Genomic DNA, 25,315 nt, shown 5'->3' with positions numbered 1-25,315 from the left:
CCCAATTACAGTTGCACTAAAAAATAATAAGGTACCTAGGAATAAATTCAACCAAAAAAGTAAAAGATCTGTACTCTGAAAACTGTAAAATACTGATGAAAGAAATAGAAGATGACACAAAGAAATGGAGAAACATTTCATGCTCATGGATTGGAAGAACAAATATTGTTAAAATGTCTGTACTATCCAAAGCAATCTACAGGCTTAATGCAATCTCTATCAAAATACCAAGAGCATTTTTCATAGTTCCAGAACAAAAAAATCCTGAAATTTGTATGCAACTACAGAACATCCTGAATAGCCAAAGCAATTTTGAAAAAGAAAAGCAAAGTTGGAGGGATCACAATTCTAGGCTTCAAGCTATACTACAAAGCTGTAGCAATCAGTAAAGTATGGTACTGGCCAAAAACAGAACACAGACCAACAGAACAGAATACAAAACCCAGAAATAAACTCAAAATTATATGATCAATCTTTGACAAAACAGGAAAGAATATGTAATGGGAAAGGGAAATCTCTTCAACAAATGGTGTTGAGAACACTGGGCAGCAACATGCAAAAGAATGCAACTGGACCACTTTCTCATACCATACACGAAAATAAAATCAAAATGAATTAAAGACCTAAATGTGACACTTGAAACCATAAAAATCCTAGAAGAGAACACAAGTAGCGACTTTGACATCAGTCATAGCAACTTTTTCTAGGCGGTTCCTGGAGGCAAGGGAAATAAAAAGATTTTACATAGCAAAAGAAACAATCAACAAAATTAAAAGGTAACTTACTGAATGAAAGAAGACATTTGCAAGTGATATATTTGATAAAGTGTTAGTATCCAAAATATGTAAAGAACTTATACAACTCATCAGCTTCAAAAATGAATAATCCAATTAAAAATGGGCAAAAGACATGAACAGACATTTCTCCAAAGAAGACATAGAGATGGCCAACAGACACATAAAGATGCTCACCATCACTCATCGTCAAGAAAATGCAAATCAAAACTACAATGAGATATCACCTCACACCTTTTAGGTCGGCTAAAATCAATAACACAAAATATACATGTTGACAAAACTGTGGAGGAAAAGGGACCCTCTTATGCTATTAGTGAGAATGCAAAGTGGTATAGCCACTGTAGAAAACAGTATGGAGCTTCTTCAAAAAGTTAAAAATAGAACTATCCTAAGATCCAGCAATTGCGGTTCTGGATATTTACCCAAGGAATACAAAAGCAATAATTCTAAGGGATACATGCAACCCTGTGTTTATAGCAGCATTATTCGTAGTTGCCAAGATATGAAAGTAGCTCAAGTGTCAATCAACTGATGAATAAAGAAGGTGATATGTATTCATATATGATAGAATATTTATTTAGTCATAAAAAAAAAGAATGAAATCTTGCCATTTGCAACAACATGGATGGAGCTAGAGAATACAATGCTAAGCGAAATAAGTCAGAGAAAGAACAAGCAACATGATTTCACTCATATGTGGAATTTAAGAAACAAACAATCATGAGAGAGGGAGAGAGGAAAATCAAGAAACACACTCTTACCTATAGAGAACTGATGGTTACCAGGGTGGAGGTGGTTGGGAGGATGGGTAAAAATGGTGATGAGGATTAAAGGGTGCACCTGTGGGATCCCTGGGTGGTGCAGCGGTTTGGCGCCTGCCTTTGGCCCAGGGCGCGATCCTGGAGACCTGGGATCGAATCCCACGTCGGGCTCCCGGTGCATGGAGCCTGCTTCTCCCTCTGCCTGTGTCTCTGCCTCTCTCTCTCTCTCTGACTATCATAAATAAATAAAAAAAAAATTAAAAAAAAAAAAGGGTGCACCTGTGATCAGCACCAGGTAATGTTTTAAATTGTTGAATTACTATATTGTATACCTGAAACTAATATAACATTATATGTTAACTGGAATTAAAATAAAACTTAACATTAGCCTATGATTGAGCAAATCATCTAACGCAAAGCCTCTTTTATAATAAAGTGTTGAATATCTCATGTAACTTATTGAATATTGTACAAAACTGAACAATTGTATGGGTATCTAACGGCTGCAGTAGGTTGTTTAGCCCCACAGCTGACTGGGAGCTGTAAGCTCTCCACCATTGCCCAACATCACAAGAGAATACTCCTACTTCAGATCACTAACCTAGGAAAATATCAAAATTCAAAACTTGAAGTATGGTTTCTACTGCATGTGTATTGCTTTCACATCTTTGTATAGTTGAAAAATCCTGGGTAGAACCATCATAAACTGGGGACTGTCCATATATTAGCTGACAAAGGCATGTGTCTTGAAGATTCATCCTTAAGTAATTATATTTTTACTTTTTTCTATTTCTGTATTTGTGTAATATTTTAATAAGAGGCAGGGGGGGAAAGGAATGAAGGAAATGTTTTTATTATCAAAGTGTTTCTTCCAGTTACCAGCTTTCCTCTTCACAAACTACATAAATAAGGACATTTTAATACCCTAATTAATATCCATTTTTAACTCTATGCCATGTTTTTATTACCATCCTCTCATTAAAAATCTAATGAACATTAGCATACTGACAAGGATAATAAATGCCAACAATTCATATCCGGTTATTAAAGCTAATGGTTTTCCCATTGGAACATAATATATGTTTCAGCCTCTTTTGCCAAAAGCTCAACGATACTTTTATCTCTAGTCAACCAATTGCACATTTAATTTAATACCTATTAAATGCAAAGAGCAACCCAGAAATTACATTAGAATTGTTACCCAAGCCATCAGGAGCCAGTAACTAGAAAGTGAAGTTTAGGTAAAGGACTAATGCTAGTTGCAGAATGGAAATAATAAGTAAATTCCTGCCTCAGCAAAGTGGCTTCTTTGAGCAGAAAAAATAAAAATATGACAGACTCTGCCTAACAGCAGGACAAATGTAACTGCTTCTCACACAAAGCTGAGAGAAGTATCATTTTAAACATTTTTGTTTCTAAGAACCTTTCCAATGCAAAAATCTTACCTCTGAATTCTATTTTGTTTGGCTTTCCAGCAACTACATTTTTTTTCTTTTTGTTATACTAGTTCTCTGAATTGCTAATTTGGCATGTTGTTTCAAAAGAAAGGGAATTTTTTTTTAAATAAAATTAATTAGAAAAGCTACAGAAATTGATCTGGACCCATAGAAAAGACTTTCTACCTGAAAAGCTTGTTGAACGTGATATTAAGAGGTGTCAGAGTGTATTGCTTACTGACATAGACATATTGCCTGTCTAAAAAGTGAATTACCACTAAATCTAGACAATGCCACATGCCCACTTAAATATTGTAATATAGTCATGGGTTGGCACTTACACTTTATTGCACAAAATATAAAATGAATTGATATACCTTTCTTCAAAATATTTTGTTTTCTTTGAAATGAGCAGTTTCATGATTGATAAAACCTAGATGTCCTTTTAGGATTCAGTCTAGAAAGGTCAAGGAAATTTCAAAATTTTTTTCCAAATATTTGAATTGTCTCCTTACTTTATAAATCAATATATAAAGCATTAGAAAATAAATTCAGGAAAACCTAAGACTTGTTTTTATTTCTATAAAATTAATGCATTTAGAGACAAATCATTTTCATCATAAGCACAAGATATTAGCAAAAGATAAGATTGCTAAGAGTTGAGGTGAGTAAACTTGCAGGTGACGGTTATTGGAAGAGATGGTCATCCTTAGACCTCTTGCCTGTTGACACATCTTCCTGGGTATGCCAAGGCCCAGACCACTCTTCTACCCAATCCATTACTCAGGGTTGTTATGTACCTGTTTGCTCAAAAGCAGAAGTAATATCTTCTCTCCACAGCTCTGACAAAGAACAGATTAACTTACTCTTGGTGTAAACGTAGTAGATTACCTAAGCTCAATATTCCTCAACTGCAACACAAGCCTATTATGTGTAGCTCATCTATAGCTCCCACGGAACTTCCACAGAAGAGCACCCAATATAAATATAATGATGCTCATGTGCCATGAGAATGAGTAATAACAAATTTGGTCTCTGACCCAAGAGTCTCTTACCTTCAATCAGCACCTATGAAACATTAACAACCTAACTTCCTAACTTTTAAAGAGGGAAAAATCTAGTCTAAGATCTGACAAAGGTTACTTAAGGCAAAGCTAATTAAACTCCCTAAGCATTAATTTCCCCATATGTAAAAAAGGAGACATGATAATGCCAATCTTGGGTTTTTAAGAGTAATATTTTACCTGTAAGGTCTTTAGTACAAAAAAAAAAAATGCTCAGTAGATGTTTGCTTTTGCTTAAATATTGCCACACAAGAGTAAACCATGTCAAAAGAAGGGTTAGTTTATTCTAGGCATTTACTTTTTCCATACTTATTCAAGTGCAACTTGCAATCCTAAGAAAGTTTTTATAGAAATCTAATACTGAGGGGTGCCTGGATGACACAGTTGGTTAAGCTGTCAACTTAACAGCTCTTGATTTGGGCTCAAGTCATAATCTCAAAGTCATGAGATCAAGCCCTGAGTTGGGCTCTGTGCTCAGCATGGAGTCTGCTTGGGATTCTCTCTCTCTCATTCTCTTCTTCTGTCCCTCTCATACCTGCATGTTCTCTCTCCCTCTCAAATAAAATCTATAAAAAAAATCTAATATTGAATCACATTACACAATTATATTGAACTCTATTTGATCTCATTATAGCATTTCTTTAATATATGGCCACATTCCACTTTAATTCTATTAAAAATATTTTTAAATGTGTTATCTATACTCATAAATTCTATCACCATGCAGTTTTCTATTCTGTAACATTTTATAAAATAAATTGGAGATTTTCCATTATTTATATATATTTTAAAAGAATTTGATAAAGACTGGAATTCTCTCTTTAAAATATGTATTGGAACTCTAAATCTTTCTGAGATGTGTGCTTTTATTGGGGGGAGATAGTTCTCTAACAGATATCTTCATTCCTTTCACTATTGTTGCTATTAGTTTAGATTCCTGTGGGGACAGACTTTGTCAGTAGTTTCACCCACATTCCCTTTCTTACTTCTACTTACAGAGGCTAACAAGTTGACATATTTGCCTTCTATCCTCTCTTATAGTTCATGGAGGCCATGTTGTCCCAGTTATGTGTGAGGCCTGAAAAAGAAAGGCCAATGATTGTTATGATGGACTGAAGATAGCTAGAGGAGAATCTCCTCTCTCAACACATCTTTATCTATTCTTATTACCGGCCCATTACAGTAGATCCAGCCTTGCATGCCTACTTTTATTGCCAGTGTAAACAACACCCTCTCCCACCATGAGCTAGGATCTGATAAAATCCTCAGCCTTTGGTTTGTTAACTGCTTCCCCACCATTCTCTTAGCCTTCCCTAGTCTGACTTTAGTGGTTTCACGGCACTCTTAGGGAAGCCCACTTACTTTGCCTGGTTCTTTCCTTTACCTCAGTTGAATCATAGATGAAATGGTACCTCCTTCTGTCCAAGCCTATCTTTGCTATGCTTTCCACAATTTCTTCAAAATCATTTCTCTGTTAAAGCACTGATAGCACACATATCCACACACACATGCATACACATGTGTACACATACATAATTTTGATCATTTCAGTGAGATTAGGGGAAATAGTTCCAAAGAATTAGACTAAAACAAATATGTCCATCTTATATTCTGGAGGACCAAGAGAATTTAACTCAAAAAGGTTAAGAAAGATTAAAGAGGTCAATGGTAACCTGGGGTATAGAGAAAACTGCTAGAAAACTATTACAGTGATTCACATAAGGCAACTGCTATGAAACTGAGGAGCTCTCTCATGAGAAAAATACAAGGTGGATAAAGTGACAGGATCCATTATAGGAATGGATTGGATACAGGGAAAGATGAAGAAAGAAATTAAAAGATTAAGATTTCAGTCCTATGGGACACTGGAGAAAAAAAGGCAAATATGTGGCAAAGGAGGGAAGTCTTAAGTATAAAATACAAGGTAAATAGTGAAGACGTTAAAGTTTGATATGAAGACAGAATTTTAAAAGAGAAAATACCTTATTTGTGGATAGAGATTGAGGACCAAATTTTGACCTAGTTTTGCAGACCTGAGAGCAAGCACCAACCCAGATGTGTTCTCTGAAGCCCCCAGAACAGATGGCTTTTCTAGGAGAAGTGAAAGGAAAGGGACATGGGACCAAGATCTGAGTTCTCAGCTGCAATCATAAGAAAGAAGGTGAAGCAAAAAATTTAGACCATTTCAAGTACTGGTTTGTACCTTTCTTTTAATATTCTTTAAAGATTTATTTATTCATGAGAGACACAGAAGAGAGGCAGAGACATAGGCAGAGGGAGAAGCAGGCACTCTGCTTCTATATTAAATATAATTGTGAATATAGCAATTCATAAAAACTTCATAAAATTTCAAGATTGTAGTGATATTTTCCATTGTTACCCAATATTATATATGTTATATATCAACTGAAATTTTCATCTATTATTTCCAGTTCCATAATATTCATAAAAAGTAATAAAAATGTAAAGCAGAGCTTTCTATTACCTACAATGTGGATTACCTACTTCAACATGTAATATGTACTATTATCTGGTTTGTGATACTTCGGCCAATTTTCAACCTAATTTTCGATGTTTCTCACCAATTCATTTTAATCCACTTAGTAAATAAAATTTCACAGGATAATCTACCATATATTTTACTGAAAATCAATACTCCCAAATGTTTTTTCATTTTTATTCAACAATCTTCATATTTTGTCATCCAAATAACTTAGTTTAAATGTTAGTTTATGCTCTCTAGCCTTTTTATCTCAAGTCTTCTAACACTAAGCGGTAGTAAGCACAAGATTATTTTAAATATGATAATGTTCTAACAAAGAAGAAATCAGAGAGAAGTAATAAAACTTTAAAAATAGCATATGGAAAAAATAGTGAAAATTAGCAAAATAATTTAAAGAAAACAAGAGTAGAAATTGAAACAGGAAAATATTTAAGTAAGTAGCAAAAGTGGATTATTTTATGAATCCAAAATGATGATATTTAAGTACATCCCAGAGAATTCTGGTTTAGGTGGTTGTGTTCAAAGGCCCAATATATTTGCAAAATCTGTCTGTCTTCAGCAAGAAAAAAACAGAAAAGAGAACATGGCATCAGAGCTGCTAAAGCATTCTAAGATTATATCGCTAAATCCAGTGCATTGGATTAAACTGCTATGCTTGAAATCTTAAAATCAAGTTACTGCACCTCATAGCAACAGGTTCAAAAGACATCATTCAGCAGGGAAACAAAAATAAATCTCACCAAAGGCAGCCTGAGATTAAAGTAAAGGTATTGAAAAAGCAAGAAATGCAATTCTACCAGCCAGGGGGAGGAAAAGATGCCTCCTGAAACAAGGGGAAAAACATACCAGTTGTACTTAAGCAAAAGAAAACAAAACAAAAATGTAAGTTTTACATCAGTAACATGGAAAGTTGTTTTTTGTTTGTTTTAATAAAATTAGATGGATATTTGCTGTTGTGGAGATCTTAGGGAAGTAGATCTATAAGCAAACATAATATGCTGAAGATACATGATCACCTACACCCCTAATTCTACAGGCCTTTGAAATGTATGTAGCCATTAGAGGGTACCAAAAGTTGATTTTGTTTTCTCATAGCATAGTGCTGAGAATGTGCTCAGCACTGGGCTCTCAGACTGGGCCATAATGATGCCGGTTGTGAGTATGGAGTCCAGAGAAGAAAACAGTTAAGCAATACTGTTGTATAATAATGTGAATGTGATACAAGATGTCAGGGAAGTCATCAGAAGGGATGCCTCCTCCAGAGGCAAGAGGCTGAAAGGCTTTTTGATCAGGAAGCTAAGGCTTCAATTTTTTGATCAGGAAGCTAAGGCTGTCAATTTTTTGAGAGTTAGAAGATAGCCAAACAAAAAGGGGGTATTAGTCAAGAAAGAAGGTACAACCCATCAGTGTCCAGAAGTGAGGGAACACAGAGAAGGCTCAAGGAAATAAAAGGAGTTCAGCATTTCCAGGAAGTAGATGTTATTAGGGAGTAGCAAAGAAAGTCCTCTGGAAAATAGCATTCCTGGGTTTTGGTTTGAGGATTTTTCAGGCTATAATAGTCATCAGTTTTGAAGAAATGATAAATGCACTTTTTTTTTGATAATGGGATCTTAGCATATATCCTGAAAACAGATATCCATATCAACCTGAAAATATATGATTCTGACAAAAATAAAGCATTAATATTTTTTAAATGAGCAAAATGGCTACAAGCATTGTTAATCAGAGAGACTCCAAGTCTCCCTGCAAAAAATTACCCATGCAAGTTCCATCAGAGAACCAGAGAGTGAGAAGTTTATTTTGTAAATTTGAAATTGGGAAGAAACTGCATAATTTAAATTTGATTTGAATTTGTTATACAAAAAGATATCAAAAAAATATCATATGGATAGACAAAGGTGCCACAGCAAAGAAAACCAAAAAGAGTAGAGACCTAGATAATAGAAGTGGAGAAAAGGTCCGGGGGGCGGGGGGTGCAGTGGGAAGCATCAAGAGAGAGAATATATGAATATGTTCTTTGTATTAGTATTAATAATGGGTTATTCATCAGTTAACAAATGTAGATCAGATCATCATTAACTCATCTTCTGTACTTTTACTATGCCCAAAGTGCTTTCCCTTTATAGTCTAATTTTTTAAAATAACTCTCTGAGTTAACATCCCAGTTTTATAAACAAGTAAAATGAGACTTAAAGAATTTATAAAACAAGCCTCAGGGATCCCTGGGTGGCGCAGCGGTTTGGCGCCTGCCTTTGGCCCAGGGCGCGATCCTGGAGACCCGGGATCGAATCCCACGTCGGGCTCCCGGCATGGAGCCTGCTTCTCCCTCTGCCTATGTCTCTGCCTCTCTCTCTGTGTGTGTGACTATCATAAATAAAAATAAAATAAAAAAAAATAAAACAAGCCTCAGTTGCCTGGGTGTTTTCCAACACCTAAACCTATATAAGGTACTCATCCCTGCTGGAAGAGACTATATCACTGAAAAGAGAGACTAATGACATTATCTTAAGATCTGGCCTAAATACTTCTCTAAAACATACCACAGAAGGAAGAGAGCATGAATTTTTTATAAATCTTTTGGGGACATCCTTGACGGATTGGTGCAATTTAGCATTCTTTGCTAAGACAAGCAAAGACCTGGATTTAATTCTTGCTCAATCCAATTGTCTTCACAGTTCACAGATTCTAACACTGGTCAGCTGTCTCGTACATACATACTGATATTCATGAGGGAAGGTAGGTGAAGAGTGAATGCAAATAAGCAGTTTCTTCATTTCAGTTCAAAGTCCAGAGGGAGGCCAAAAGCCTCCTTCTGTATAGAGAATTAACTCCGGTGATCATGGGCACCAGCCTCCTGCAGACTCAGAATCCAAGTCTCTCATTCTCAATATACTCCCAAAAATCTGATTCAACTAATGTTGGTATAGCCCAAGCACCGATAATTTTTAAATCTCCTAATCATGCTAAAATGCATCCAGGATGGAGAGCCACTGAATCAAGCCAATCAAGATAATTCCATTTCCATGTGGCCAGTGATTTCTTCAGGAGCGGGCATGAGATTCAATATTGGCCAATGAAATAGGAGGGAGATATTTTGGATGAACTCTGGAAAAATGTTCCTAGCTTTTAAAAATAGAAACCAAAGAAAGATGTATTTCTTCTTTTGGACTTTATCATGCCTGGAATTAATACACGGAGCTATAGCAAACATCTTGGGGTTCCAAGAAAAATAACTATAAAATGTTGAAGAGGGGCACCTGAGTGGCTCAGTGGTTGAGCCTCTGCCTTTGGCTCAGGTCATGCTCCCAGGATCCTGGGATAGAGTTCTGTATCAGGCTCTCCATGGGGAGCCTGCTTCTCCTTCTGCCTATGTCTCTGCCTCTCTGCGTCTCTCATGAATAAATAAATAAAATCTTTTTTTTTATGTTGAGGACAAGAAAATGAAAACACTAAAAGAAACAAGGTCCTGATGATATTATTAATGTTTGGGATCCATATTGCCTCTGGATTTCTTTTCATGAAATATAATAGATTCCCTTACTGTTTTAACCCTATTTGAGTCAGGGTAGCTATTACTTGTCCCAAAAATCATTACCGATCTTGCACATGATACTGATGATTATATGTCATATTTGAGTGACCAAATAAACCTGAGAGTATATTAAAAAGTTACCTCAGTTTTTAATATTATTGCTCAAGATTAGTTATATCATTGTTACCAACATTTTGCAGATCATCAAGTCTAAAAATAGAGACAAACCATTTTTTTCTGAGTTTATTCCACTATACCCATCTAGCCTAGCTCAATTCCTAATACAATAATAGCTACAAATAGTTCCAAGAACCTAACAATAAATAATCTTGTATCTTCTTCATTCATTTATTCAGATAGTCAACAAACACCATTTTTTAAAAAGATTTTATTTATTTATTCATGAGAGACACAGAGAGAGAGAGAGGCAGAGACACAGGCAGAGGGAGAAGCAGGCCCCACGCAGGGAGCCCAACGTGGGACTCGATCCCAGGACTCCAGGATCACACCCTGGGCCGAAGGCAGCACCAAACCACTGAGCCACCCAGGGATCTCCAAACACCATATTTTTTTAGAGACCAGATGCCATGCTTCTGTTAGGGTACATAGATTTTAATTTTTTTTTTTTCATTTATTTATGGTAGTCACACAGAGAGAGAGAGAGAGGCAGAGACATAGGCAGAGGGAGAAGCAGGCTCCCTGCACCGGGAGCCCGATGTGGGATTCGATCCCAGGTCTCCAGGATCGCGCCCTGGGCCAAAGGCAGGCGCTAAACCGCTGCGCCACCCAGGGATCCCGGTACATAGATTTTAAAACAGGATACCTGCTCTTGCAAAGTTCACACTCTAGTAAGAGATATATTAATAAGTAATTATAATATCATGTGATTAATTTATCATAGGAATTAAAAACAAGTTTTGCAAAAGAGCCAAGGCAGGTTTGCAAGCACACACAATGAGACTTATTAATTCTTACTTTTATTAAATCTCCAAATATCTCTGCTTATAAACAACTTCAATTACTCCTAAGAAAATAGGAAAACATAAGTTAAAAAGTGAAAGCTCAGTGGCCAAGACAAATAAAGGACAAAAATGAAATATCTCAATTGTAGAGTTAGAGGAGTCTAATTTCAAAACAATATAAAAGTACTGAAACGTTAACAGGGATTTTTTTCAAACATCAGGGGAAGTTGTTCTCAAAACTGAATATTTTGCATGACTATTTCATTTGAAGCAGAAGGGCACTAATGAAATTGCCTTTTCAGAAAGTCATAAATAAAAGCAAAATACCCCTATATCCTTAGGTATCAATTTTCCACCTCAATCATCTCTGTTTTGCTAGAAAACTAGCATTGCCCTATAGTGCTTCCCATTCTCCAGTAATCTTGATTTTGCATAATATGACTTCAGAAACAACTGTCAAAAGTACAACTGATTTGATTACATCTAGATTTCTAAGTCCAACTAAGCAAGAATTTTATAGAAAACGTACATTTTATAAAGCTTCAATGTTTTCTTCTATTTTTCTTTTTACTAATAATATGAAAAATATTGACTATGGGAAAGAAATAATAGACTGTATTTGGCTTTCAGATGTAGGTGCTCTTTGTTACAATTTTAGATCCTAATACATGAATCCCAAAATCCTCTTGTCAGTTCATGAAAATATTTGATCAGACAATTGAGCCTGAGCAATAAAATGGCTTACGTATTTTAACAGCAGTTTATATCCCAATATCCTGCTCAATTTTATAGTTTTATATGTTTTAAAAAAATAGTATCTTGAGTATGAATATATTTTGTTACTTTAACCTCAAAAAATAATAATTTTAACTTAAATTGATTGGTTGCCATTTCAAAAATTATGTTGTATTTGCAAAACATATATTTTGCCTGAGTATGTGTCCTAGAGTAAATTTGATTATTTAATGTTATCTGATATTCATCCCGGGGAAAAAAAATGGTTAGAGAATTTTATTCTCTAACTACAAATTCTTTTACTAACTACAAATTCTTTTACTGCAATCCTTCTCTTCCTGAAATCATAATTCTGAACCTTTAGAAAGACCAAAGAGGATTTATAACTTGGGCCTGATAAGAATGATTTGCCAATTATCCCAGCCAATCTTCTGAGTACCTGGATTGATATGCAGGTCTTGAGGAATCTAGCAAGGCTACAAGCTAGACTATTGAAGTTGTCCTAAATTTCTTTTATCTGGAAGATTCAATTAGGTTTATGACAAATCCATTAAATGCAGGAAATAAACTCCATTCTGAGACTGTCAAAAAAGGAACAGAGGATAAGCTAGTTCAGGGAGCCTTGGGCATGCCTGACACTAGTCTGATTTCATTGTCAGGTGACGGTCCCAGGAGTTGTATGGACTCAACCACTGATTGACAGCTCATTGGTAGATGGATCTTGCCGTGTGGGAATAGTAGAATACTGGAGCTCCAGGGATGATAGGTAGAACTCTAACATCAATTCACTACTTATTTTACATAGTTATGTGTATTTTCAACTCTACAAACTAAGGATTACCTAGTAGCTTCCTTTATACTGCACAGAGACTATGTGTGCTATTAACTTTCATGACAGACAATAGGATTTGCTCTGTATTTGCCTTAAAGACACTTGATGTCAACTAATTCATGATTTAAAAGCTTTTGACATTCAATTTTTAATAAATATTTTCCCATGAAACTAATGTTTTGATATATTTCATGTTGTTTTTAAAAATTCTATTTAGTAGCCCATGCAACTTTATCTTTGGTAAATAAACCATCTTATATCCAGAACTAATTTTTGAAGTACTAAAAACAGCTCAAACTTTACCTTTCCAAACACACACCCCCACACACACACCATTCTGTTGTCTGTTGTCAAGAAGTCCCAAGAGTTCAAAATAAGAATCTTCAAATATTCACTGAAACTGGCCAAAGAGTACTTTTTCCCTTTATATTGTTTATGTATTCATAGCTGTATAGAAAATTTATGCCAAAAAATCAAAGTAGTTTTATACTTTATTACATCTCTTTCTAGTATCTTATGAATTGGTAGAACTACTTTCCAGTAAAGAATTATGTTGAAAACATAGTCTTAAAGCTTAGATTTTTCAGGAAGTACTCTCCTCCACCCCAACCCCCTCTCATAACCCAAGCAGAGAGGAGATTCCTAGTAATTTTTAGTACATTTCACTGCTGGAATCTTAGTCCCACTCTCTCTTCAGCCCCAGGCCTTGTGTCCTGTCCCCACACAATAATTTCTCCAGTCCTCCCCACCAGAGCAGCATAGCCCTAGCTCATGCATTCTGCTCTGGGTTTCATTTCCCTCTTCATTTCTGACAGCTTAGGATTTTTCTCTCTTTCTTGCATGCCCAGCTATGAATTTTAGGACATTTTTTAGAATATTTTATTCAGCATTTCTAGGCCACAAATTTGGAAGATCTTTGCATTATTTTTGTTATCTTGATTTCAAACAAGAAAAGCCCTTGATATTTTACCATGTTTGTACATCACTTCCACAATCAAAAAAATGATGTTTTAAAAGGAACATGCTTCAATGTATTGCCTAATAGTTTCCCATTTAAACTTGAACTTAAAAAAAAAAACAAACTTGAACTTAGCTTTTTTTGAAAAAACAGAAAAGCCAAATATTTCATTATTTAATATTAAAAAGCATCGATATTTTTCAAACCTACATAATAACCCAGAAACAATGTAAAAATCCAAAAAAAAAAAAAAACACATTTATCAATGGACTGATTTCTCAGTTCTAATAGTCCATCTAACTCCCTGATGCTATAATTCTTCTGATTCTACTGCTAAGGTCACATAGCTCTCACTTGTCCTACCAAACCTCTTCCCATTCTTGGGGATTTGTTTCTCAAGTGAAGATCTTGGCTCTGGCAAATTTCAACACTGGTCCCTCTGGCCTTCTCCCCTAAATTCCCATATCTCACTGCATAGTCTAATTCCTATGGCCATGAGCTTGGTAAGAGTCCAAGATATGCTTCTGGATTATGGTCTCTATGATTAGGTCATACATCTGCCATCAGATGTCCCAGATACAATACTCCACCCCAATCTCTATGTCCACTGATGGCTCTTTTTAACCTACTCATGCTGGACTGTTATTTCTTTTTTTCTCTCCAAAGTTTTATTTAAATTCCAGCTACTTAACACTTAGTGTAATATTGGTTTCAGGCATACAATGTATTGATTCATCACTTACATACAACACCCAATGTTTATCATAACAAGTGCCCTCCTTAATACCCATCACACATTTAGTCCATCTCCCACCCACCTACTTCCATTAACCCTACTTGTTCAATATCATTAAGAGCATCTTTATGATTCACTTTCCACTCTTTTTTCCTCTTCCCCTATGTTAATGTTTTGTTTCCTAAATTTCACATAGTCATGCTCGGATCAGCAGCACATATACTAAATTCCACATAGGAGTGAAATAATATGGTATGCGACTTTCTCTGACTTATTTTGCTTAGCATAACACACTCTAGCTCCATCCACATAGTTGCTAATAGCAACAATTCCTTCTTTTTGATGGCTGAGTAATATTACTACATATCTCCTATATATACCATCTTATTTATTTATTTATTTATTTATTTATTTATTTATTTATTTATTTATTTTTGTGCATTTTTTATTGGAGTTCAATTTGCTAACATATAGCATAACACCCAGTGCTCATCCTGTCAACTGCCCCCCTCCAGGCCCATCACCCAGTTACCCCAATCCCCTGCCCACCTCCCTTTCCACTACCCCTTGTTTGTTTCCCAGAGTTAGGAATTTCTCAAGTTCTGTCACCCTCACTGATATTTCCCACTCATTTTCTCTCCTTTCCCCTTTATTCCCTTTCACTATTTTTTATATTCCCCAAATGAATGAGACCATATAATGTTTGTCCTTCTCTGATTGACTTCCTTCACTCAGCATAATACCCTCCAATTCCACCCACTTTGAAGCAAATGGTGGGTATTTGTCGTTTCTAATGGCTGAGTAAAGTTCCATTGTATACATAAACCACATCTTCTTTATCCATTCATCTTTTGATGTACAATGAGCCTCCTTCCACAGTTTGGCTATTGTGGACACTGCTGCTATAAACATTGGGGTGCAGGTGTCCCAGCGTTCCATTGCATCTGTATCTTTGGGGTAAATCCCCAGCAGTGCAATTGCTGGGTCCTGGGCAGTTCTATTTTTAACTCTTTGAGGAACCTCCACATAGTTTTCCAGAGTGGCTGTACCAGTTCACATTCCCACCAACATTGCAAGAGGGTTCCCCTTTCTCCACATCCTCTCCAACATTTGTTGTTTCCTGCCTTGTTAATTTTTCCCATTCTCACTGGTGTGAGGTGGTATCTTATTGTGGTTTTGATTTGTATTTCCCTGATGACAAGGGATGCGGAGCATTTTCTCATATGCTTGTTGGCCATGTCTATGTCTTCCTCTGTATAATTTTTGTTCATGTCTTTTGCCCATTTCATGATTGGATTGTTTGTTTCTTTGCTGCTGAGTTTAATAAGTTCTTTATATATCCTGGATACTAGCCCTTTATCTGATATGTCATTTGCAAATATCTTCTCCCATTCTGTAGGTTGTCTTTTAGTTTTGTCGACTGTATCCTTTGCTGTGCAGAAGCTTCTTATCTTGATGAAGTCCCAATAGTTCATTTTTGCTTTTGTTTCTTTTGCCTTCGGGGATGTATCTTGCAAGAAGTTACTGTGGCCGAGTTCAAAAAGGGTGTTGCCTGTGTTCTCCTCTAGGATTTTGATGGAATCTTGTCTCACATTTAGATCTTTCATCCATTTTGAGTTTATCTTTGTGTATGGTGCAAGAGAGTGGTCTAGTTTCATTCTTCTGCATGTGGATGTCCAATTTTCCCAGCACCATTTATTGAAGAGACTGTCTTTCTTCCAGTGGATAGTCTTTCCTCCTTTGTCGAATATTAGTTGACCATAAAGTTGAGGGTCCACTTCTGGATTCACTATTCTGTTCCATTGATCTATGTGTCTGTTTTTTGTGCCAGTACCACACTGCCTTGATGACCACAGCTTTGTAGTACAACCTGAAATCTGGCATTGTGATGCCCCCAGATATGGTTTTCTTTTTTAATATTCCCCTGGCTATTTGGGGTCTTTTCTGATTCCATAAAAATCTTAAGATGATTTGTTCCAACTCTCTGAAGAAAGTCCATGGTATTTTGATAGGGATTGCATTGAATGTGTGAATTGCCCTGGGTAATATAGACATTTTCACAATGTTAGTTCTTCCAATCCATGACCATGGGATATTTTTCCATCTCTTTGTGTCTTCCTCAATTTCTTTCAGAAGTGTTCTGTAGTTTTTAGGGTATAGATCCTTTACCTCTTCGGTTAGGTTTATTCCTAGGTATCTTATGCTTTTGAGTACAACTGTAAATGGGATTGACTCCTTAATTTCTCTTTTTTCAGTCTCATTGTTAGTGTATGGAAATGCCACTGATTTCTGGGCATTGATTTTGTATCCTGCCACACTGCTGAATTGCTCTATGAGTTCTAGCAATCTTGGGGTGGAGTCTTTTGGGTTTTCTTTGTACAGTATCATGTCCTCTGCGAAGAGAGAGAGTTTGACTTCTTCTTTGCCAATTTGAATACCTTTTATTTCTTTTTGTTGCCTGATTGCTGAGGCTGGGACTTCTAATACTATGTTGAATAGCAGTGGTGAGAGTGGACATCCCTGTCTTGTTCCTGATCTTAGGGGAAAGGCTCCCAATGTTTCCCCACTGAGAATGATATTTGCTGTGGGCTTTCGTAGATGGCTTTTAAGATGCTGAGGAATGTTCCCTCTATCCCTACACTCTGAAGAGTTTTGATCAGGAATGGATGCTGTATTTTGTCAAATGCTTTCTCTGCATCTATTGAGAGGATCATTAGGTCCTTGTTATTTCTCTTGTTGATATGATCTATCATGTTGATTGCTTTAGGAGTGTTGAACCAGCCTTGCATCCCAGGGATAAATCCTACTTGGTCTTGGTGAGTAATCTTAATGTACTGTTGGATCCTATTGGCTAGTATCTTGTTGAGAATTTTTGCATCCATGTTCATCAGGGATACTGGTCTGTAATTCTCCTTTTTGGTGGGGTCTTTGTCTGGTTTTGGAATTAAGGTGATGCTGGCCTCATATAATGAGTTTGGAAGTATTCCATCCCTTTCTATTTCATAACAGCTTTAGTAGAATAGTAGTGTTATTAGTAGAATAGAATCTTTAGTAGAATAGAATTTTTCTTCTTTAAACATTTGATAGAATTCCCCTGGGAAGCCATCTGGCCCTGGACTCTTGTGTCTTGGGAGGTTTTTAATGACTGCTTCTATTTCCTCCCTGGTTATTGGCCTGTTCAGGTTTTCTATTTCTTCCTGTTCCAGTTTTGGTAGTTTGTGGTTTTCTAGAAATGTGTCCATTTCTTCTAGATTGCCTAATTTATTGGCGTATAGCTGCTCATAATATGTTTTTTAAATCGTTTGTATTTCCTTGGTATTGGTTGTGATCTCTCCTTTTTCATTCGTGATTTTATTAATTTGAGTCTTTTCTCTTTTGTTTATAATAAGGCTGGCTAATGGTTTATCTATCTTTATTAATTCTTTCAGAGAATCAAAACCTGGTTTTGTTGATCTGTTCTACAGTTCTTCCGGTCTCTCTTTCATTGAGTTCTGCTCGAATCTTTATTAACTCTTTTCTTCTGCTTGGTGTAGGTTTTATTCACTGTTCTTTCTCCAGTTCCTTTAAGTGCAAGGTTAGCTTGTGTATTTGGGTTTTTTCCAGTTTTTTGAGGGATGCTTGTATTGGGATGTATTTCCCTCTCAGGACTGCTTTTGCTGTATCCCAAAGATTTTGAACGGTTGTATCTTCATTCTCATTAGTTTCCATGAATCTTTTTAATTCTTCCTTAATTTCCTGGTTGACCCTTTCATCTTTTAGCAAGATGGTCTTTAACCTCCACATGTTTGAATTTCTTCCAAATTTCTTCTTGTGATTGAGTTCTAGTTTCAAAGCATTATGGTCTGAAAATATGCAAGGGACAATCCCAGTCTTTTGGTATGAGTTAAGACCTGATTTGTGACCCAGTATGTGGTCTATTCTGGAGAAGGCTCCATGTGCACTTGAGAAGAATGTGTATTCAGTTGCGTTCAGATGTAAAGTTCTGTAAGTATCTGTGAAATCCATCTTGTCCCGTGTATCATTTAAAGCTCTTGTTTCTTTGGAGATGTTGGTGCTTAGAAGATGTCATTTGTAGAAAGCACCGTATTGATGTCTCCCACTATAAGTGTATTATTATCTAAGTATGTCTTAACTTTGGTTATTAATTGATTGATATACTTGGCAGCTCCCACATTCGGGGCATAAATATTCATGATTGTTAGGTTCTCTTGTTGGATAGATCCTTTAAGTATGATATAGTGTCCTTCTTCATCTCTCACTACAGTCTTTGGGATAAACTTTAATTTATCTGATATGAGGATTGCTACCCTGCTTTCTTTTGAGGACCATTTGATTGGTAAATGGTTCTCCAACTTTTTATTTTCAGGCTGTTGGTGTCCTTATGTCTAAAATGAGTCTCTTGTAGACAGCAAAGAGATGGGTCTTGCTTTTTTATCCAGTCTGAAACCCTGCGTCTTTTGATGGGATCATTTAGACCATTCACGTTCAGAGTTACTATTAAAAGATATGAATTTAGTGTCATCATAATACCTATTCAGTCCCTGTTTTTGTGGATCATTTCTTTGGACTTCCTCTTTCTTTTACAGAGTCCCCCTTAATATTTCTTGCAGAGCTGGTTTGGTGGTCACATATTCTTTCAGTTTCTGCCTATTTTGGAAGCTCTTTATCTCTCCTATTCTGAATGAGAGCCTTGCTGGATAAAGTATTCTTGGCTGCAGGTTCTTCTCATTTAGAACTCTGAATATATCCTGCCATCCCTTTCTGGCCTGCCACGTCTCTATGGAGAGGTCTGCTGTTAATCTAATATTCTCCCCGCCCCCCCATAAGTTAGGGATCTCTTGTCTCTCGCTGCTTTAAGGATTTTCTCTTTATCTTTGGAATTTGCAAGTTTCACCATTAAATGTCAAGGTATTGAACAGTTTTTATTTATTTTAGGGGGAGGAATCTCTCTCTCTCTCTCTCTGGATCTGAATGCCTGTTTCCCTCCCCAAGTTAGGGAAATTCTCAGCTATGATTTTTTCAAATACACTTTCTTCTCCTCTGTCCCTTTCGGTGTCCTCTGGAACCCCAATTAAATGTAGATTTTTCCTTCTGAGGCTGCCATTTATTTCCCTTAACCTTTCCTCATGGTCTTTTAATTGTTTTTCTCTTTTTTCCTCAGCTTCCTTCCTTGCCATAACTTGTCTTCTATGTCACTCACTCTTTCTTCTACCTCATTAACCCTCATTGTTAGGATCTCCAGTTTGGATTGCATCTCATTTAATTGATTTTTAATTTCAGCCTGATTAGATCTAAATTCTGCAGTCATGAAGTCTTTTGAATCCTTTATGCTTTGTTCCAGAGCCACCGTAGCTTTATAATTGTGCTTCTGAATTGGCTTTCTGACATCAAATTGTAATCCAAATTCTGTAACTCTGTGGGAGAGAGGACTGTTTCTGATTCTTTCTTTTTTGGTGAATTCTTCTTTCTAGTAATTTCGCTCAGTGCAGAGTGGCTAAAAATGAGTTGTACTGGAAAAAGGAAGAAAAAAAGAAAAAAGAAACAAACCAACAAACAAAAAAACAAGGCAGGGTATCCTCTTCTGGGGGAGAGGTCTGCTGTGCTGATTCTCAGGTGTGTGGACCTGGGGACCTGCCCCGCCCCCTGCCAGGTGCACGGCTCAGTGGGAACTGTTTACCCCATGAGGCCTCTTCTCTCTGGTGGCCCTGCTCCATCTCAGGCATAGGGTTACACCAAGAGGAACAGCCCCACTGGCAGCGGCCAGCCCTCTAGGACTGGAGTCAGCTCCCGCAGTAACTACCACAGCTCGCAGTCTGCACTGGCCTGGATGCTCCCAGGGTTGGAGGGTACTGATCTGTAGAGCTTGGGGGCGCCTGGCAGCAGAAGTGTCCTCGCTGTCCTGTACCCTCCCCACCTCCACTTGTCCTGGGGGGAGCGCAGAATCCTGGGCTGTGTCCCCGAGCACCCTGGGATCTGGAGCCTGTACCACTGGAATCGCGTTCCCAGGGCCCGCAGCCCCCTCCATGGGGAGCTGCCACCTGAGCTGCTCCCAAGGCCCCGCTGGGCTCCCGCTCCAGCCCTTTACCAGGCTCGGCCTGCGGTGTGGGTGCACTCCTCCCGGGGTGCACTTTCTCTGTTAGTTCCCTTTCTCGGGAACCTGGAGGCTCCATTGCCCCTCCTGGGATCCTGCCCGAGTTCCCTACCAGTGCCTTTCCCTCTGGGAAGAATCCGGTGCAGATTTTTAAAGTTCCTGCTTCTCTGGGACTGGACTTTCCTGTCCTGGAGGCTTTTGCCACCTGGCCTTAGCCCAGATCCTCGCCAGGGTCACCTCCCCCACTGGATTCTTTTTTATTTTATTTTATTTTTTTCCATCTTCCTACCTTGTTAGAAGCGCAAACTCTTCTCTCTGTAGTGTTCCAGCTGTTCTCTCTTTAAATCTCTGGCTGAATTCTTAGGTTTTCAGGATGATTTGAAAGTTATCTAGGTAAATTCATGGGGACAGGTGACTTGGGGACCCTACCTTGCGCCATCTTGCCCCACTCCCTCTATGCCACCTCTTCTTTATCCATTCACCATCAGTGGACATTCAGGCTCTCTCCATAGTTTGGCTCTTGTTGATAATGCTGCTATAAACATCAGGGTGCATGTATCCCTTTGATTCTAAAGTTTTGTATCCTTTGGGTAAATTCCTAGTAATGCAATTGCTGGATTATAGAGGAGTTCTATTTTCAACTTTTTGAGGAACCTCCATAATGTTATTTCTGAAGTGATTCTTAGGTATAGGCTATCAAGGTCTCATCCCTAGAGAGTCTGGCATGCCTCACATAGAAGACCAGCCTATATACATAGACTATTTGGTCTGTCTCAGCTGATGAGTTACACAGCCCAAGCAATGACATCTACTTCCTCAAGCAAACATCATCATATCACATCATGCAAGGCACAACTTCTGAATCTGAAATAAACTGACATTTCAAAGCTGGCATGGCTCTACAAATACATTTCATAATAAAGCAAAAGGACACTGCAAAAGGGAAAGGCAATTTTCTCTAACCAAAGGGAAGAATTCCATCTCACTGATACAACTGCTGATGTCTTAAACTATTAATACAAAGAAAAATGAGAGAATGATGATTTTGATCAAGACTCTGCCCTTTGCTGGCCATAAAATATCAAAATTTAACTTCACAGAGTCTCAGTTTCATTACCTACCTAAGATTCAGCTGGGAAAATTGTTAAATAAGATAATGCATGTGAAAATATATATATAAAAGTTAATGTATCAAATTAAAGTATGATATCATTGACACAATTATTACTAGACCTCTTGGTCAGGGAAGAAAATTGATGAAAGATATGCAATATTTGCTTCAAGAATTTAAAAAGTTTACAAGAGTCAACAAAGAATAATCTTACCTCTTTAATTATGGACAGAAAAATTCTATGTATTTTTTAAAATTAGATAAAATAGGAAAGAGTTCATAAACCAGAGATTTTTGTATCTAATGTTCACCCAAAATCAGATTAACTTTAGCCCAAAATGTACATTTCTTCTCTATATATTTTCAAACTATCCTCAGCATAAGGTGTGAAATGTTGGATGGTTAAAATGGGTGATACTCTACGATTAGTTCACATTGTAGAATGAATGATTGGATGAAGTCTTATAGATGATTTGACCCACCGACCCAAATTAACCTTAAAATCTTTCCGCAGTTTCAAAGGGGTCTTTAGTCTGAACTTGAGCATAGTAAGAGGAAACTCATCCCTGTGACAAAGCCAGTCCATGTATTCATTAGTTTGAAATGGATTGCATCATCCCAAAACTTCTACCATAAAAAATTAATCTAATGGAGGGGAGGGAATGGGGAAACAATTGGATAACAAAACAAGTAATAACATACACTTTTAAACTATACACAAATGTTCATGAAAACAACCCATCTAAGTGTTGCAGAAGCTCAGGAAAGTGATATCATGATGGGATTACATAAACAATGAATATCTTCATTTGAAGACTCAAAGTGCTACAAATGTGTTACTTTAAAGCAGAACTGAATGTATAGGAAATTTAAAAAAAAAACAATTTTCATTGAATCAAAAAATTAGCAGTTTAAAGACAAAACAAATCTAAGCCTATTGGTTTGTTTCCCCATGTCTCCTTGTCTCCAAGATAAATATCCTATAATTTCAAATATTCTCTTCGTGGTATGGTTTTGATTTCTTATACTATTTCGGTCATTATTCTTTGAATTCTTTGAAGACAATCCAAATTATCTCTGTCATTTAAAGTGTGGTGCTCAACAACAAAACAAAAACAGTTCAAAAGTGGTGTAACTAGTAACCTTTGTATTTTCAATCCTAGGTGGCAACATACTTTTGTTCATGAAGTCCAGGGTTGTATTATTGCTATTTGTGACTACATATTCCTAACTCATGTTGAGCTTTCTGATAATTAAAACTCCTTAATCTTTTTCATATATACATACAGCACCTGTTCATTTGAGTTTGGGGATATGTACACAGGTCCTTAAACATATTCTTCATAATCCTTTACTTTGACAAATGTCCTGTCTTAAAATAACATGGATACTAGGATTGAAGGAGGGCGGGGGGAGGTATGTGTTGCTATCTGCCATCAGTCAAGATCCTGTCATACAATATCTATTTTCTATCACCTAGCTTATTCCATTAGCAAGTTTGAGGATTTAGATTCCTATATCCATATCCAACTAGTTAACAACAATTGTTAACATTTTGAGCTTTAACCATGTTTCAGTAGCTTGATAACTGCTTTACATCATCTATCCACTTAATCTTCACAAGTACCCAGTGAGGCAGATACTATTATTATTGCCATTTTAAAGATGAAGAAACTGTGGCTTATTCAGTTACTTTCCCAAGGTCATACTCCAAAAGTAGCAGAGACAGGATGTGAGTTTAGTCTAAGCCCTAATCATTGTTAACTATATTATACCACAGTGCCTCTGTCATTAAAAAATGAATATAATAGACTCAAGGACAAAATCCTAAGACATGCCTTTATGAAAACTGCCTAGTGACACTGATGCACTAAATAATCCTCTCTGGAGCTAGTCTTTCAAATATTCACCTAGTATCATTAGCACTTAGCTAATCATTTGCCATCTCTACACGAAGATATCTTGTAAGACTTGACCAATGTCTTACTTTAGCCCAAATATACTATTTTGTGCATTCCTCTGATTTACTAATCTAATAACACCCTCAAAGAAGAGAGTTGGATTACTTTGATAAGATTTCTTCTTAATAAACATACTTGCCTCTAGAGATCATGGCTTCCTCTGCCAGCTATTCACCAACTGTTTCTTTAAGTATATATTCTAAAATCTCACCTACGATCATTTACTTGCTCAGACTACAGTTTATAGGAAATTTCTTGTCCCTTAAGAAGCCTTGCAATGAAAAATTTTGAAGAGAGCAGAAAACCTTACCAGTCTGTTTCAAATTTGTTGTGCTTTAAAGCACAAGGTGACTGGAAGTGTAGCTAATCTTCTGTCAGCAGTACATAAAATATGTGTTTTGAAGTAATAAAAAGATGGCAATGAAAACTATAAAGTTCATGTTTGTAAAATAAAGTAATGAAAAGTAAATTATTCCTCCATCTGAAGTAAATTCATGTAATTCTTTTCTATAAAACCTATGCTTGAAAGTAAGTGCTTATGGCACACTCAAGCTATTGATTTCTGCAAGTTGATAATTTCTACTAGTGGTATACAATTCCGAGATGGCTGGTAAAACATCTGTCAGCCTGTGTCATGTTCCAGAAAGTCAGTCAGTGGGTCAATAAAATTTGTGAGTGTCTTTAGTGTGGAGACCATTCTAGAAGAAGCAGTAGGGAAATCTAAAGTAAAGAAATGTATAAATTGATTAAGGGACCAATGAATCTCAATGACAGTTCTCTGGATAAGAAAATAGAAAGTACAATTTAGAGCAATTTAATGTTCCTCTTGGAACAGACACCAACTTTTCCCAAAATCACAAGTTAGCTTAAATCTATATAGTCTCACTTACATTTTTCCTGGTAATGGAAAAACATGTTTTAAAAGATGTCATATTTTACTGTAGTGATATATCCCATACTTTTTGGGTTTTAAGCTCTTTCTGCAGGTATAAGGATGTTTACTGAATTACTGAGGGAGTGGCAAGATGTCTGCAAAATCACCCTTTGTGTCATTCTAGCAGAGAAGAGAGTGTGGGAGGTATACCCAGGGGAATACACCAGGCACTCATCTCAAAAGCCAACATAGAAAGATTAAGGAAGGCCACTCTTAAGTAAAAGTTTGGTAGCAGGATTCTGAGAGCCCAAGGGATCATAATCATATTTGAAGGTAACTCTCAGCAAACACAGAAACAAAGATTAAGAACATCATGGGCTGGTATAAAACAAAAAATATGAAATTAACAGTATCTGGACAAAGGAGGAAAGAAATCCAGATCTAAGACTGGTCATTTCCTAAGCCATATCTGGATAAGTGGTCTGAATCAGATTGTTCTGAATGCTATAGATTAGTCTCTGAACAGCCTTGAGAAGGAAAAACTTGATGTGAGTCATCAAAACCTTATTGGTAAAGTTATTTCAACACAGCTTTTAGTTTTCTTCATTTAAAAAAAATCTTCCAGATATAACATAAGATATGAATCAGGCAGCTACTAAATGATATCACTATTAATACTCTGTGTCCTAACATAATGTTGCTGGCTTAAGGTTACTTTTTTTTCTCACTGTGGGAATTACAGGCCCCAAAACAAGATAAGATCATTGAAATATCAAGAGTATTTTAACTCTTGCACCCCATATGCTTATTACATAGAACCTTGATAATATCTAATTGATTAATCAGCAGATAATCATATATTTTCATATTCTAACTCTGTTTTATCGGACCATTTCAAGATCTCCCAGAATGTACTCAAATGCACTTGATCCTAGACCAAGAACTATGGATACAGAATCTCC

Source organism: Canis aureus, chromosome 9 (genome assembly GCF_053574225.1).
Source record: "Canis aureus isolate CA01 chromosome 9, VMU_Caureus_v.1.0, whole genome shotgun sequence".
Taxonomy (NCBI): Eukaryota; Metazoa; Chordata; class Mammalia; order Carnivora; family Canidae; genus Canis; species Canis aureus.
This window is presented reverse-complemented; position numbering follows the sequence as displayed.